Genomic DNA, 14,692 nt, shown 5'->3' on the forward strand with positions numbered 1-14,692 from the left:
CAGAATTTGTACAGGATGGAGTGACATACATTCAACTCAAGCAAATTTGTGATACCAGAATTATTGGTGGACTTTATTTGGCTAAACTGGAGGCCCATCTTATAGAATAATTATAAACACAGAAGTATTTAGGAAAGAACATCTGGCCTTCTCCTGTATATGTACATCTTATGTAAAAAAAAAATTGAATGTATGTCAAACTCGTAATTGGAATTGTGACCACTGAGGAAGGCCCTTTGAGGGGCCGAAATGCGTTTGGTTCAGTTGCACAGCACTAACCCATCTATGTATGAATGTTGATAAGTTTTTTATGTCTGAATGGTATATTTTTAATGAGTCTAAGTTTTAAAATGTGTACACCTGAATAAATTTTGCATTTTTATAATATTTAGAGTCAGCTTAACCCTTGTGGATCCATAGCAACTTTTTGGGTTGAGTTTTCTTTCCCCCCCCCTTTTTTTTCCTTTCCCCTTCCCTTCCCTTTTGTTTCCAAAAGGAGATGAGACACATTCCTGGAGGGCAATTTCTCCCATTAATTAAAAAGTTCATGCCTCACCTTCCTTCCATAAAAAGAAACCGAGTTTCCAGGGGGGGAGACAGACAAACTATCCAGTCTGCTGAACGGAGGGAGCCTCCCCCGTCTGAGGCGGCACAGCTCTGAAAAGTAGTTTCCAGGGTCCAAAAAAATTGGGGAAATTTGTCTCCTGGGGGAAACCGTGTGCTGGGGGGGACGGATGGCAGGCTGTGGCCGGGCACCCCCAGGAGCTTTGGGGAGGGGCTTGGGACGGGTGTGACGTCATGTTGATGTTGCATCTGGCTGGAAACTTGATTGGGAAGTTAACACGCTAAGAGACACGCTGAAAAATATTACCCTCGAGTCTCCGGATGCGCTCAAGTCTTGTCTGGTCGGAATGGGACGGTGACGTGTCCTGCAACGTCTTTCCCTCCCCACAGAGCAAACACAAGTCCCACAGAAATCTGAATTATGTTGGCTGCGTTTATAATCCCGAAAGATCATGGCTACCATGTGCTTCTCTTCTGCATCTCCCAGAATTCAGCAAAAAGTGTTTAACGATACGTTGCGTGTCCACAGGGTGAGGTTTCACAACCCTGGGAAGGGGTTGTGTGAAGCAGGGACCAAGCAAGCAAACACCCTTCCTTCCTCCTTTGTCTCAGGAACAGGCAGTGAAGAGATGCTGTTGAGCCGATGTCTTTTTAGAGGTCCGGAAACGGCTGCCGCACCTCCAGTCCAGGTAGGAGAGATGAGTGTTACAGGATTCTGGGCCCCCTGGACTGTTTCCCTGGGACCCTCCCATTCCCCTTTAGATTTTTTATTGGTTGAGTGCAAGGGTGTAGACTTTTCCCTTTCCCGTGTGTGTGTGTGTGTGTGCTGAGGCTGGGCCAAAAGCATTGCTAAGTCAATAAAAGAACTGGGGGCCCAGAGTGGAATGATGGCCCCTGGGAATAGCAGAGGTGGTCTGGGACTGGAATGACAAACCCAAACACTCCTCCTCCTCGTTTTCAGACTACAAAGATTAGTTTTCCTGAAGAAAATGGATGTTCTGGAGGGTGGACCCTATGGCTTTTACCCCTCTGAGATCCCAGTCCTCCCCAGGCTCCATCCCCAAATCTCCAGGAGTTTCCCAACCTATCAGGCCACCCCTCCACCCCATCCCACAGAGGTGGACGGGGGAACCTGGCAACCCTAACTAAGGATGTTTTAACAAGGGAGGGAGGGAGAGGAGAGGTGGAAAGAAAGCAAATAGATGGGGAGAGAGGAAGGAAGGAAGGAAGGAAGGAAGGAAGGAAGGAAGGAAGGAAGGAAGGAAATGGAAAGAAAGCAAGTACATGGGAAAGAGAGAGAGAAAGGAACGAAGGAAGGAAGGAAGGAAGGAGAGGGAGGGGGGAGAGATGGAAAGGGAGGGCTGCAAGAGTGCATTTTGGTGCCAAAGAATTCCCCCCCCTCCAATGCAAAGGAAAGTGGACCGGCGAAGTTCCCCATCGAAAACGCAATTGCCGCGGCTGGCAAGGACTGGCCGGGAAAGGGAAGCTGGCTGCAAATTGCCAGCGGAGAAAGGGAGGCCTGACCAAAGGGACGGACGGAGCACGTGGGCTCCCGGCCAGCGGAATGCAGAGGGGGGGGCTGCATTGGAACCCCCAGGGCCTTGCTCCAACGGGTGGGGGGGGGGTGGGAGATCCATAACAAACCAGGGCCCAATCACCCCCTCGGCCACCCAGGAGCAATTCCAGGGGGCCAGCTTCCCGCTGCAGTCCCAAAATGGGCTGGGGGAGAGCTCCCGCGCCTACGGGAAGGCAGAAATCCAACCGGTGCTTCATCCCTCCCCCACTGAATCCCCCCGCATGGCTGCCAACCCCCACCCCTGAAAACATCCTCCGACCCACGCCGCCCCAGCCAGCTCAGTCCTTACCCTTTCTCTGCAGTCTACGTGGCGGGAAGGCAGCGAAGGCGAAGCCACGTGCAGCAGCCTCCAGGCTCCACTTCCTCCAGGCTGAACTGAGGGCTGCTGGGAGCTGGGGGGTGGGGCTTAGCTTCCAGGCCTAATCCATCCGACAGAAAGCGGACCGGGGGTGGGGAACCTCCGCTTTCAAAATGGGGTTGGGGTGCAGGGGATGGGTGGCAAGGCTTTGAGCCTGGTTGTCTGGGGAGGGCTCTGTTTTTCCCTTGAAAATTTCGGGATAGCCTCAGCCCCCAAGCCCCCCGGAAGCTGACGCCTATGGTTGAGTGGAGACTGGCAAGGGAGGGACTGAATCAATAGAGAGAGAGACCAGAGTTCTCAAACAAAACCAGGTTATTTACAATACAAGCTTCCTAAGGACAGAAAGCACGTAAATATCTTTTAGGGTGAAAACATAACATTTCCATATCCAGCATAGAATACTTCAATACAAACCTAGTGCACTAGTGTGGAATAGAGAGCGTTCTGGTCTAGTCAACATGAGCTCACAGAGAGCTGATTGAAGACCAGCCCAGAGCAAAGAAGTCTTCACCAACTTAGACCCTCTGTACCCACAGGAGCTGCGGTGGCTCAAGTGGTTAAGACGCTGAACTGCAGGCTGTGGAAGGTCAGTAGTTCAGCAGTTCAAGACCCGGGTGCCGCATGATGGAGTGAGCTCTCATCTCTAGTTCCAGCTCCTGCCAACCTAGCAGTTTGAAAGCAAGAAATTGCAAGTAGATAAATAGGGACCACTTCGGTGGGACCACTTCGTTCCGTGCGCCTTGGTGTTTAGTCATGCCGGCCACATGACCACGGAAACGTCTTCGGACAGCGCTGGCTCTTCGGCTTTGAAACTGAGATGAGCACCGCAACCCTAGAGTCGGATTCGACTGGCTTTTGAGCAAGGGAACCTTTACCTTTACCTTTTTACCCACAGGTTCAGCCCCCATGGATGACGTAAGGTTAACTTTTAGCAGCCTCCAGGCTCCACTTCCTCCAGGCTGAACTGAGGGCTGCTGGGATCTGGGGGGTGGGGCTTAGCTTCCAGGCCTAATCCATCCGACAGAAAGCGGACCGGGGGTGGGGAACCTCCGCTTTCCAAATGGGGTTGGGGTGCAGGGGATGGGTGGCAAGGCTTTGAGCCTGGTTGTCTGGGGAGGGCTCTGTTTTTCCCTTGAAAATTTCGGGATAGCCTCAGCCCCCAAGCCCCCCGGAAGCTGACGCCTATGGTTGAGTGGAGACTGGCAAGGGAGGGACTGAATCAATAGAGAGAGAGACCAGAGTTCTCAAACAAAACCAGGTTATTTACAATACAAGCTTCCTAAGGACAGAAAGCACTTAAATATCTTTTAGGGTGAAAACATAACATTTCCATATTCAGCATAGAATAGTTCAATACAAAGGCAGTACTCTAGTGTGAAATACTGAGCGTTCTAGTCTAGTCAACATGAGCTCACAGAGAGCTGATTGGAGATCAGCCCAGGGCAAAGAAGTCTTCACCAATTTAGACCCTCAGTACCCACAGGTTCAGCCCACATGGATGACATAAGGCTAACGTTTAGCAGAAGAATATAAAAATAAAGAGAACAATATTCACCTTAAACTCATACCCTAGTTAGACAGTCAGGAATGTTATATGTAGACTTTATTGTGACCTTATTGGAAGCGCAGACACCTGCTTCAGCAAGTATGTTGCAGGTCAGAAGCTCCAAACCTTCTCACGAGGAGTCTTTGAGAGAGTGTGAGGGTGACATGATAGAACTAGAGAAATGAAAACATCTCTTTTTGGAGCAGAGTGCCTTGTCAGGCTAGAGAGAGGCTTGAGAGAGGACAGTAGCTAAGCCTGCAAAGCCTTATGAGAGAGGAACCAAACAGAGACGCCTCAACCAATCCAGGGTGTTATATAGAAATACTCCAGGCTCACTGATTTTTCTGCCAAAAATGAGATGAGCAGGGGAGACAGCCCGGGTCCCTCTTCCTTTCTCAGGGGAGCAGTTGCTCCTGCAGTTTCTACAAGGTGTTTGGGCAACAGATCCCCTGAACGCCGTTCCCTTTACCCATCCAAGCCTGACATCCTGTACCTTCCCAGACTACTCCCTTCCAGTGTACAATCTCTGCCTGACGTGATCTCTGATGGGGGAATCTGCTTTTCCTTTCAGGGTCCCTCCTTTTCCTTTGAGGAGGTGTCCATCGATTTCACGGAGGCAGAGTGGGCCCTGCTGGATCCGGGACAAAGAGCTCTGTACAGGGAAGTCATGCTGGAGAACTACGAGAATGTGGCCTTCCTGGGTAAGGGATCTTTCCTTGGTGCCACAGGTGCAAATTGCTGCCACTGTGAGGAGGGATGAATCAAAGTATTGAATAGGTGTTCACAATTTTGAGGCCTGTCCCGCTACTTGGGGGGGGGGGTGCTGTGGCTCCCTGGCAGAGCATCTGCTTGGCATGTAGAAGGTCCCAGGTTCAATCCCCAGCATCTCCAGTAAACAGGATCAGGTAGGCAGTGATGTGAAGGACTTCTGCCTGAGACCCTGGAGAGCCCCTGCCAGACTGAGTAGACACCACTGACTTCAATGGACCAAGGGTCAGATTCAGTATGAGGCAGGGTCATGTGTTCCTGGGTGTGTTCTTGCAACAGAGGCAACTGTTGTGGCCATCACCCAAGCCAGAGAAGGAGTCCTAGCCTGAGGCAAAGGACAGGATGAGAGGCCCTCAGAAGGATTCTGGAAGGGGCCAGATACTCATTTCTCTGTTGCCAAGCTTTACAACACACCCTTCCCCCTGAATGGGATCCCAGACCTCCGCTCTACCTGTGATCTGCAAACAATCCTGTCAAGAATCAAACCCTGGGTCCCCCTGGGTCAATAAAAACATAAGAGATGCCAATGTTGGATCAGGCCAAAGGCCCATCCAGTCCAACACTCTGGGTCACACCGTGGCCAAAAATACCAGGTGCCCTCAGGAGGTCCACCAGTGGGGCCAGGACATTAGAAGCCCTCCCACTATTGACGCCCCCCCAAGCACCAAGAAGACAGAGCATCCCTTGCCCCAGAGTCCCTAGCTATACCTTGTGGCTAATAGCCACTGATGAACCTCTGCTCCAGATGCTTATTTAATTCCCTCTTGAAGCCGTCCATGCTTGTAGCCGCCACCACTTCCTTTGGCAGTGAATTCCATGTGTTAATCACTCTTTGGGTGAAGAAGGACTTCCTTTTATTCGTTCTAACCCGACCGCTCAGCAATTTCATTGAGTGCCCACGAGTTCTTGTATTGCGAGAAAGGGAGAAAAGTACCTCTTTCTCTACCTGCTCTATCCCAGGTATAGTCTTGTAAACCTCGATCACCCTTTAAGGATTGTTTAACCCTGAATCTACTATATAGGTTCAACTTTTTTTTGGATCAACACTGCTTTTAACTTAAGGAACCTTCATTGGGAACATTTGACAGCACAATCGTAGAAGAATATATAGTATATATAGCTGGACATGTGTGTGTGTGTGTGTGTGTGTGTGTGTGTGTGTGTGTGTGTGTATATATTGAGGAAGGCCTGCCTAGGCCGAAACGCGTTGGGTCTACTTCATTAGCCCTTGTATGTTTTTATATATATGTTTGTTTATGAGGTATGAATGGGCCCTTCTTTGCTATTTTAATTTGTGTGTAATAAATACATGTATATTTTTGTATGATTTTTAGAGTTGGCCCTCTTCTATCCTTAACTAACCTTTTTAGGTTCTGAATTCTAAGTTTTAGGTTCAGGTTTTTTTTCCCTTTTCCCTTTCGCACCTTCGATTCATACAGGGGCACGTTAATAATCGCTGATTTTTTCTCAGTCCCCTTCCTAATAATCCCCAACATAGTGTTGGCCTTTTTTATTACAGTCGCACACTGTCTCAGCATTTTCAGTGAGTTATCTGCTCTGCCACCAAGATCTCTCTCTTGGTCAGTCTCTGCCAGTTTGGACCCCATGAACGTGCACTTATAGTTAGGATTTTTGTCTTCCTCAAATTTAGCCACTTCACTGCTTACTCCGAACACCAAATCATTAATTATTTTTTAATAAGTACCCAAGGGTACACTTTTATTATTTTTTCCATTATATACTACAGACATACAAACATACATACAAACAACCCCCATCTACCCCCCCCGCAACATATAACATATAACAAGAGACTTTTTCATTTCTTCTGCTTGTTAGATTTCTAAATTCATTATCTGTTTTACTCCACTAAACTTATCTTTTCTGCGTTCTCAAATTACTACATTTATTTATCAGTTGCATTTACATTATACCAATCGTAGAATCTCTTCCAAGTTTTTTGAAATGTCCATTCTGTACCGGCTCTCATCTCAAGTGTCAGTTTGTCATTTTCCGCCGTTTCAAATATTTTTGTTGGTATTTCCATTGTTTTCCAATATTTGGCATATACTATTCTTGCAGCTGTCGACATATGAACTATCAAATACCTATCTGCTTTATCAAAGTCTTTCGGAAATATATTCAATAACAGTATCTCTGGAGTAAACAGGATATTAGTTCTTATTATTTTTCCAATAATCTCATGAATCCATCTCCAGTACCTCTTTGTAACATCACATAACCACCACATGTGATAAAAAGAACCAATCTTATTTTTATATTTCCAACATTTGTTAGAGCGATTAACATTTTGTTTAGCTAATCTATCTGGTGTAATATACCATCTACAAAACATCTTATACATGTTCTCTTTATACGACACAGCATTAGTTAATTTTATATTTTTCCGCCAAATCTGCTCCCACTCTTCAAAATTAATATTACAGCCTATACTCTGGGCCCACATAATCATATTTTTTTCACCATTTCATCAACCATCACATTGTCCAATAAAATCTTATATATTTTCTTTATCACTTTGTTTTCTGCTGTTAAAACAGTTTCTTCCAGCTCAGTTATTTTATTATTAAAACCTAGTTTCTTATCCTTCAAATATATCGATTCCAGTTGCGCTTTCTTCCACCAGGATAATTGTTCTGGTAATTTCAAATTGTCTTTTTTATCCAAAATATCCTGATATCTTAATGATTCTTCTCCCACATATACATTAGGTAAGGTAAATGCCTCTAAAGGTATAATCAGTCTTGATCTTTTAGTATAAAACTTTTTATGTATAGGGTCCCAAACCTTTAATAATGCTGCTCACATCAAAATTCTCCCATCATCTGAAGCATAAACTTTTTCAGGGAATAGGTTTTCTTTAACTATCATTGCCACTCCCCTCTTCTTTTCCCTCTTGTCTGAAGCTGTAAATGTTTTCCCTTATTTTTTATTTAGCAAATATTTCTCATCTTTTTCACAAATGTGTTGTAAACAAATTATATCCAATTTCTATTTACCTAATTGGTGAAAAATCCTTCTTCTTTTTTGTGGTCCATTTAATCCATTTACATTTACTGAGAGTATTCTAAGTCTCCCTTTATCCATTGTTCTTACCATTCTGTTGGTGCTTTTTCACCTTTGTCCAATATCACGTTCCAATCGGAGATTTCCTTCGGACAACCTGGCTTCTCTTCTCTTTGGGATTAAAGTTGGCTTCAGCTCCTTCCGCCTGTAGGTCCTCTTCTTTTCTCTCCCCTTCCTCCTCCTCTTCTTCTTCTTCCTCTTCTTCCATTCCAAGTTCTTCCCCATGTTTTCCGCTTTAAAAATAGATGTAATCCAGTATTTTTTCTCTTGATAGGTAAAGCCCATGCCCTCTGGAAATAACCATCTGTATTGAATGTCATTTTTCTTCAACAACCATGTTAATTTAGCATATTCTCTTCTTTTTTCCCTAACCCTCCAGGGAATTTCCTTCAGGACTTTTATTTCAGTTTCATCTTTCATTAAGGTTTCGTATTTACTTCCCTCAGTACTTTGTCCCTTACCGTTCTCTTATAGAAGCGTACTTGTATTTCCCGTGGAACTTTCATCCGTCTTGCATAGGCTGAATTCACTCTAAATACTTGATCAAACTCTTTTTCCACTTCATCTTTTTCCATGTCCAGATGATCTGCCAGTAATTTGGCCATCTTCCCTGACAAGTCTTCATCTTTTTCCTCTGGAATGTTCTGGAATCTTAACACATATGCTGCTTTTCCCACCTGTAATCGTATAAGCTCTTGTTCATATTCCCGTTGTTTATCTTCCATCCTTCTTGGGTCCTCTTCCACCACTTTCATCTTTTTCTCTGTCTTCTCATTATTTTTCTTCAGCTCTGCTATGTCCTTTGAGTTTTCCACCACCTCTTTTTGAATAGCTCGCATACTATTTGTAAATTGCTCAGTTATTTGTGTTATTTGTCTTAAAGTTTGGTCCATTTGAGCTTTGATGGGATTGATTGCATCAATGACCATGCTCTGCATTTCTCTTTGCACTGGCATTGCTAATTTACTAACAGTCACCCCCCCTGTTCCTGGTGAAGATTGTGTATTCTTGGCAGTGTGCACAGTTTTAACAGATGACATTTTGCTGATTGTTCTCTGAGCTTTATACAAATTCTAACCAATTTTGCTATTGTCTTTATTTATTTATTTTATTTATTATTTCCCCCCCCCCCATATAGCGGACTTCCAAGACCCTGTTATCTCCATGTTATGGTTTAAGCCCAGTTCTGGTTCACTACCCAGTGCTGGAGAGTCGCCAGTATCCCTTGACCGTATGCCTAGACTTTGTTATTATTTGTTCAAGGTCACCATCTCTCCAGCTGCTCCACACACATTCACACTCTGTTGGGGGGGGGGAGTCAGTTTAAAAACCATCAATAGTCAAGTATAGGACATAGCAAGCACTTTTAGTCTTTATTAAAGTTCCTGATCGGCTCTACCATTTCACCCCACTAATTATAATGGGCCTCCTGCCCCCCTCCTGCTGGAGGAAAAAATTGAGTTCGTAGAAAATTATGGGGCCTTGCTAGCTTGCGAGCTCTTTACATCCACAAATCTCTCTTTAAATTTTCCTTGTGCCTCTATTAGTAATTTGATGGTATTTTCCCCATCCGTTCCGTTTCCCCTCTACTTTGCCAAAACACAGCTCAAGTTGGAAATTTCTCCCTTTGTGTTCTGGCCAGTTAAGTAGAATTGGGGAGATTTTCCCAGTCTGTTGGGGATTTTCAATTACGACAGTCTTTACTTTGAGAACACAGAGCAGTTTCTTTCACTCACGTTTCTGTGCTCAATTTAAAATTCGCCTGTCAGCCTCTTGACTCACGGTAGCACAGCTCTGCTTACCTCGATGAACTTCTTCCTCCGGCTTGCTTCAGAGCGAGCTAATCAGGTCTCCCAGCGAGTTGCCTTCATGCTAGGACCTCAGCTCTAGCCCCCTATCTCCCACTGCTCCTTCCCTGGAGTGTGGGGTGGTCTCTGATTGCTCAGAGACCCTTTAAGTCCGAAGAAACGATCAATCGCCCGGAGCTCAGCTCTCAAGTGAATGCAAGCGCTGTGCCCTCCCAAATAATTAATGAATAAGTTAGAAAGCATCGAACCTAGTACTGATCCCTGTGGTACCCCACTGCTTCTCACCCTCCATCGTGAAAATTGCCCATTTATACTTTCTGTTTCATATTAATCATCCAGTTTTTGATCCTTAAGAGGACTTGTCCTTTTATCCCATGACTACTGAGCTTACTTAGGAGCCTTTGATGAGGAACTTTATCAAAAGCTTTCTGGAAGTCAAGGTAAACAACATGTATTGGGTCCCACTTGATCTCATGTTTGTTCACTCCCTCAAAGAACACGTAACAGCTTAGTGAGACAAGATCTTCCCTTACGGAACCCATGCTGAGTCTGCCTCAATAGTTTTTGTTCATCAATGTGCCTACTGATTCTTTCCTTAATAATGGTTTCCACCAACTTACCCGGTATCGACGTCAGACTGACTGACCTGTAATTTCCCGGATCTCCTCTGGAACCCTTTTTAAAGATGGGAGTGACATTAGCTACCTTCCAGTCCTCAGGAATGGAGGCAGATTTTAAGGAAATATTACATATTTTTGTCAGGAGATTCACAAGTTCACATTTGAGTTCTTTCAGAACTGTTGAATGTATGCCATCCGGGCCTCGTGATTTATCAGTTTTTATGTTGTCTATCAGTTGTAGGACCTCCTCTCTCATCACCTCAATTTGACTCAGGTCTTTTAACACCCCTCCCGAAATCAGTTCTGGAGTGGGCAAGCACTTCTCATCTTCCACAGTGAAGACAGAGGCAAAAAATGCATTCAGCTTCTCAACCAATTCCCTATCATCCTTCAGTAATCCTTTTAGAAGAGAAAAAGGATTGGATTTATACCCCGCCCTTCACCACCCAAGGGTGTCTCAGAGCGGCTTACAAACTCCTTTCCCTTCCCCTCCCCACAACAGACACCCTGTGAGGTGGGTGGGGCTGAGAGAGCTCTGACAGAAACTGCTTTTTCAGGAACAGCTGTGCCAGAGCTTGTGACTGACCCAAGGTCACATCAGCAGGTGCAAGTGGAGGAGTGGGGAATCAAACCTGGTTCTCCCAGATTAGAGTCCGCACACTTAACCACTACACCTAACTGGCTCTCATTTACCCCTTAGTCATCCAACGGTCCCCCCTCCCCTCCCCCCTCCCCCCATGTAGTTCTCCACAGAGACCCGGGTACGCGGGTGTGGCCAGCCAAGTCCCTCCCCCAATTGTGCCGGAAGCAGCACAAGAGGAGGGAGGAAGGGAGGGAACGTTTGAAATGCCCCCTGTGTGCCCCATTAAGTGCTTTGGTGCCGGCAAGCTTTAGCCCTCCGAACTGTCACCATCAGCTGTTCTCGTGCCCCCCCCCACCATCTTTTTCACTTTGGGAACACAAAACTTTCTCCCTTCCAAAAATCTTATTAACCAGCTTAATTTCTCTGGATGGCAGGCGTGCCTAGAAAAACATTGGCCCCCTGAGAAAAAAGTTGTTAGCTACGGGGCTGGTTCTAGCTAATACACAAAACATGTGGTATTAGGTGGCAACTCTTTTACAGCATCAGTATTCCAGGTGCAGCCTAAATTATTTTACAGAAAACTATTCATCATGACGCAGCAAGAAAATATCAAGACACACTAGCATGGCATGATCATGGATTTAGCCTGGCTTCCCTCTTGTCTATATGTCTATTATACTTCCTACCTCCTAGGGTCAGGTGGTCCTAATGACCCAATCAAGGGTCCTCCTTGATGGAATTTTCCAGAGGCTGTCAGCACCCTCCTAATCCCCGCGCCCTCCTGGCTACACAGCTGGATACTGTTCCTCACGAGTAAGCAATGGCCCTGAAAAATATAAGAATGTTCGCTGCAGGGAGACTCGAATCACGAATGTCTGAAAGTCAGACCAGGTCACTTAATAATCACGTAAACCTTTGGGGGAACTACAGTGCTCTGCCTCACAGATCTATTCCCTTTATACTGGTTTGGATAGTGGACTTTGATCTTGACCATGGTTTCATCCTTCCAGAAGAACTCTTGAATTTCTTTCCTTCCCCGTGTAAGAATGATCACTTTCTCTCTCTGTCTCTCTATGAATGAAGCCAGGAATAGAAGAGAGACTACAGTGGGGATAGACAACGACCTTGCATCTCAAGAAAGGCTGAGGATTTCCTCCAGAGTATCCCAAGAACATATTTCCTTCCCAAATGAGCTGCCTGAGAGTGAGTATCCTTCAGGGTTGTGTCAAGGGAAAAACCAAGGAAGTGCCATGGGGAATTTCTGATTCACTTCTGAGCGACGTTTTGTACAATCATACAGCCCGCTGGGGAAGGCGGGAGGACCTGAAATCTCGAGGCTCAGAAGTTTCTTGTGGGCAAGACCTCAGCTGTGGTACTTGAGGAGATGAGGAATCCTTACATATTAGATACTCTGGGGAAAGGTGGAGGGGTGGTTAAGATCAGTCAAGGTGGCCAAGGCCAAAGAGCTGTCGTCAGTCCATTTCCACTGTAGTCACATAGTTGTCTTTGGTCCTTCCCAGCCCTCCCAAGTGCTAGCAGGATCTCTCTCTTTATTCCAGCAGAGGATGATCAGAGGAAGGAAGAAGGGGAGGAAGTTCATCGACAAATGCCAGATAACGTTAAAAATGAAGACTTGAAAGAAAACATCAGGAATCAAGGCGGAACAAAAAGAAAGAAAGGCGGTCAGCGTAATGTACATATTCCAAAGAACAGGATAATGAAGGCAAGCAAATCCATTTTGTGTGAAAAGTACTTTAGAAATAGATCACAGCTCTTCATACACCAAAGGATACACCGAGTCGATAAACCTTTTGAATGCTCAAGGTGTGGAAAGAGATTCAGCCACAATGGCAGTCTTCAACTGCATCAGAGAACCCACACAGGGAAGAAGCCTTTTGAATGCTCAGAGTGTGGAAAGAGATTCAGTCGGAGTAGCAGTCTTCAAAAACATCAAATGACCCACACAGGGGAGAAACCTTTTGAATGCTTAGCGTGTGGAAAGACATTCAGTGAGAATGGCAGTCTTCACTTGCATCAAAGAACCCACACAGGGGAGAAACCTTTTGAATGCTCAGAGTGTGGAAAGAGATTCAGTCAGAGTGCCCATCTTCAACTGCATCAGATAACCCACACAGGGGAGAAGCCTTTTGAATGCTCAGAGTGTGGAAAGAGATTCAGTCAGAGTGGCAATCTTCAACTGCATCACAGAACCCACACAGGGGAGAAACCTTTTGAATGCTCAGCGTGTGGAAAGAGATTCAGTCAGAGTAGCTATCTTCAAGAGCATCAGAGAACCCACACAGGTGAGAGACCTTTTGAATGCTCAGAGTGTGGAAAGAGATTCAGTCGGAATGGCAGTCTTCAACTGCATCAGAGAACCCACACAGGGGAGAAACCTTTTGAATGCTCAGAGTGTGGAAAGAGATTCAGGTGGAATGGCAGTCTTCAACTACATCAGAGAACCCACACAGGGGAAAAACCTTTTGAATGCTCAGAGTGTGGAAAGAGATTCAGTCAGAGTAGCAGTCTTCAACTGCATCAGAGAACCCACACAGGGGAAAAACCTTTTGAATGCTCAGAGTGTGGAAAGAGATACAGTCAGAGTAGCAATCTTCAACTGCATCAAAGAACCCACACAGGGGAGAAACCTTTTGAATGCTCAGAGTGCGGAAAGAGATTCAGTCGGAATGGCAATCTCCAAAAACATCAAAGGACCCACAGAGGGGAGAAACCTTTTGAATTCTCAGAGTGCGGAAAGAGATTCAGTCAGAGTGGTAATCTTCAAGAGCATCAGAGAACCCACACAGGGGAGAAGCCTTTTGAGTGCTCAGAGTGTGGAAAGGGATTCAGTCAGAATGGCACTCTGCAACTGCATCAGAGAAGCCACACAGGGGAGAAACCTTTTGAATGCTCAGAGTGTGGAAAGAGATTCAGTCGGAATGGAACTCTGCAACTGCATCAGAGAACCCACACAGGGGAGAAACCTTTTGAATGCTCAGAGTGCGGAAAGAGATTCAGTTGGAGTGGCACTCTTCAAGACCATCAGAGAACTCACACAGGGGAGAAACCTTTTGAATGCTCAGAGTGCGGAAAGGGATTCAGTCGGAGTGGCAATCTTAAACTACATCAAAGAACCCACACAGGGGAGAAACCTTTTGAATGCTCAGAGTGCGGAAAGAGATTCAGTCGGAGTGGCCATCTTCAAGAGCATCAGAGAACCCACACAGGGGAGAAGCCTTTTCAATGTTCAGAGTGTGGAAAGAGATTCAGTATGAGTGGCAGTCTTAAACAGCATCAAAGAACCCACACGAGAGAAGCCTTTTGAATGCTTAAAGCGTGGAAAGAGATTTAGTCGTAGTGGCCATCTTCAAGAACATCAGGGAACCCACACAGGGGAGAAATCTTTTCAATGTTCAGGGTGTGGAAAGAGATTCAGTGTGAGTGGCAGTCTTACACAACATCAAAGAACCCACACGAGAGAAGCCTTTTGAATGCTTAAAGCGTGGAAAGAGATTTAGTCGTAGTGGCCATCTTCAAGAACATCAGGGAACCCACACAGGGGAGAAACCTTTTGAATGCTCAAAGCGTGGAAAGAGTTTAACTCAGAGTGACACTTCTCTACTGCATCAAGGAATCCCACACATGGAGAAACAATGTAACTGCTTAGTCATGAAAAGAGCTTTTCTCCTTTTTCACACCTAAAAGACAACTACAGACCATACAAAGCATTTCAAAGATACAAACTCCTGTAAGAAGCTTAAATCTACAGAGAAATCTTACAC

General features: G+C 45.6%; 1 pseudogene; it reads left to right on the forward strand.

The window, feature by feature from the left end:
* Window positions 1-14,471, forward strand: part of LOC107113605 — a 46,753-nt pseudogene extending 32,282 nt beyond the window's left edge.
* Window positions 14,472-14,692: the final 221 nt, after the last annotated feature.

Source organism: Gekko japonicus, unplaced genomic scaffold (genome assembly GCF_001447785.1).
Source record: "Gekko japonicus isolate JY-2015 unplaced genomic scaffold, Gekko_japonicus_V1.1 scaffold3559, whole genome shotgun sequence".
Lineage (NCBI taxonomy): Eukaryota > Metazoa > Chordata > Lepidosauria > Squamata > Gekkonidae > Gekko > Gekko japonicus.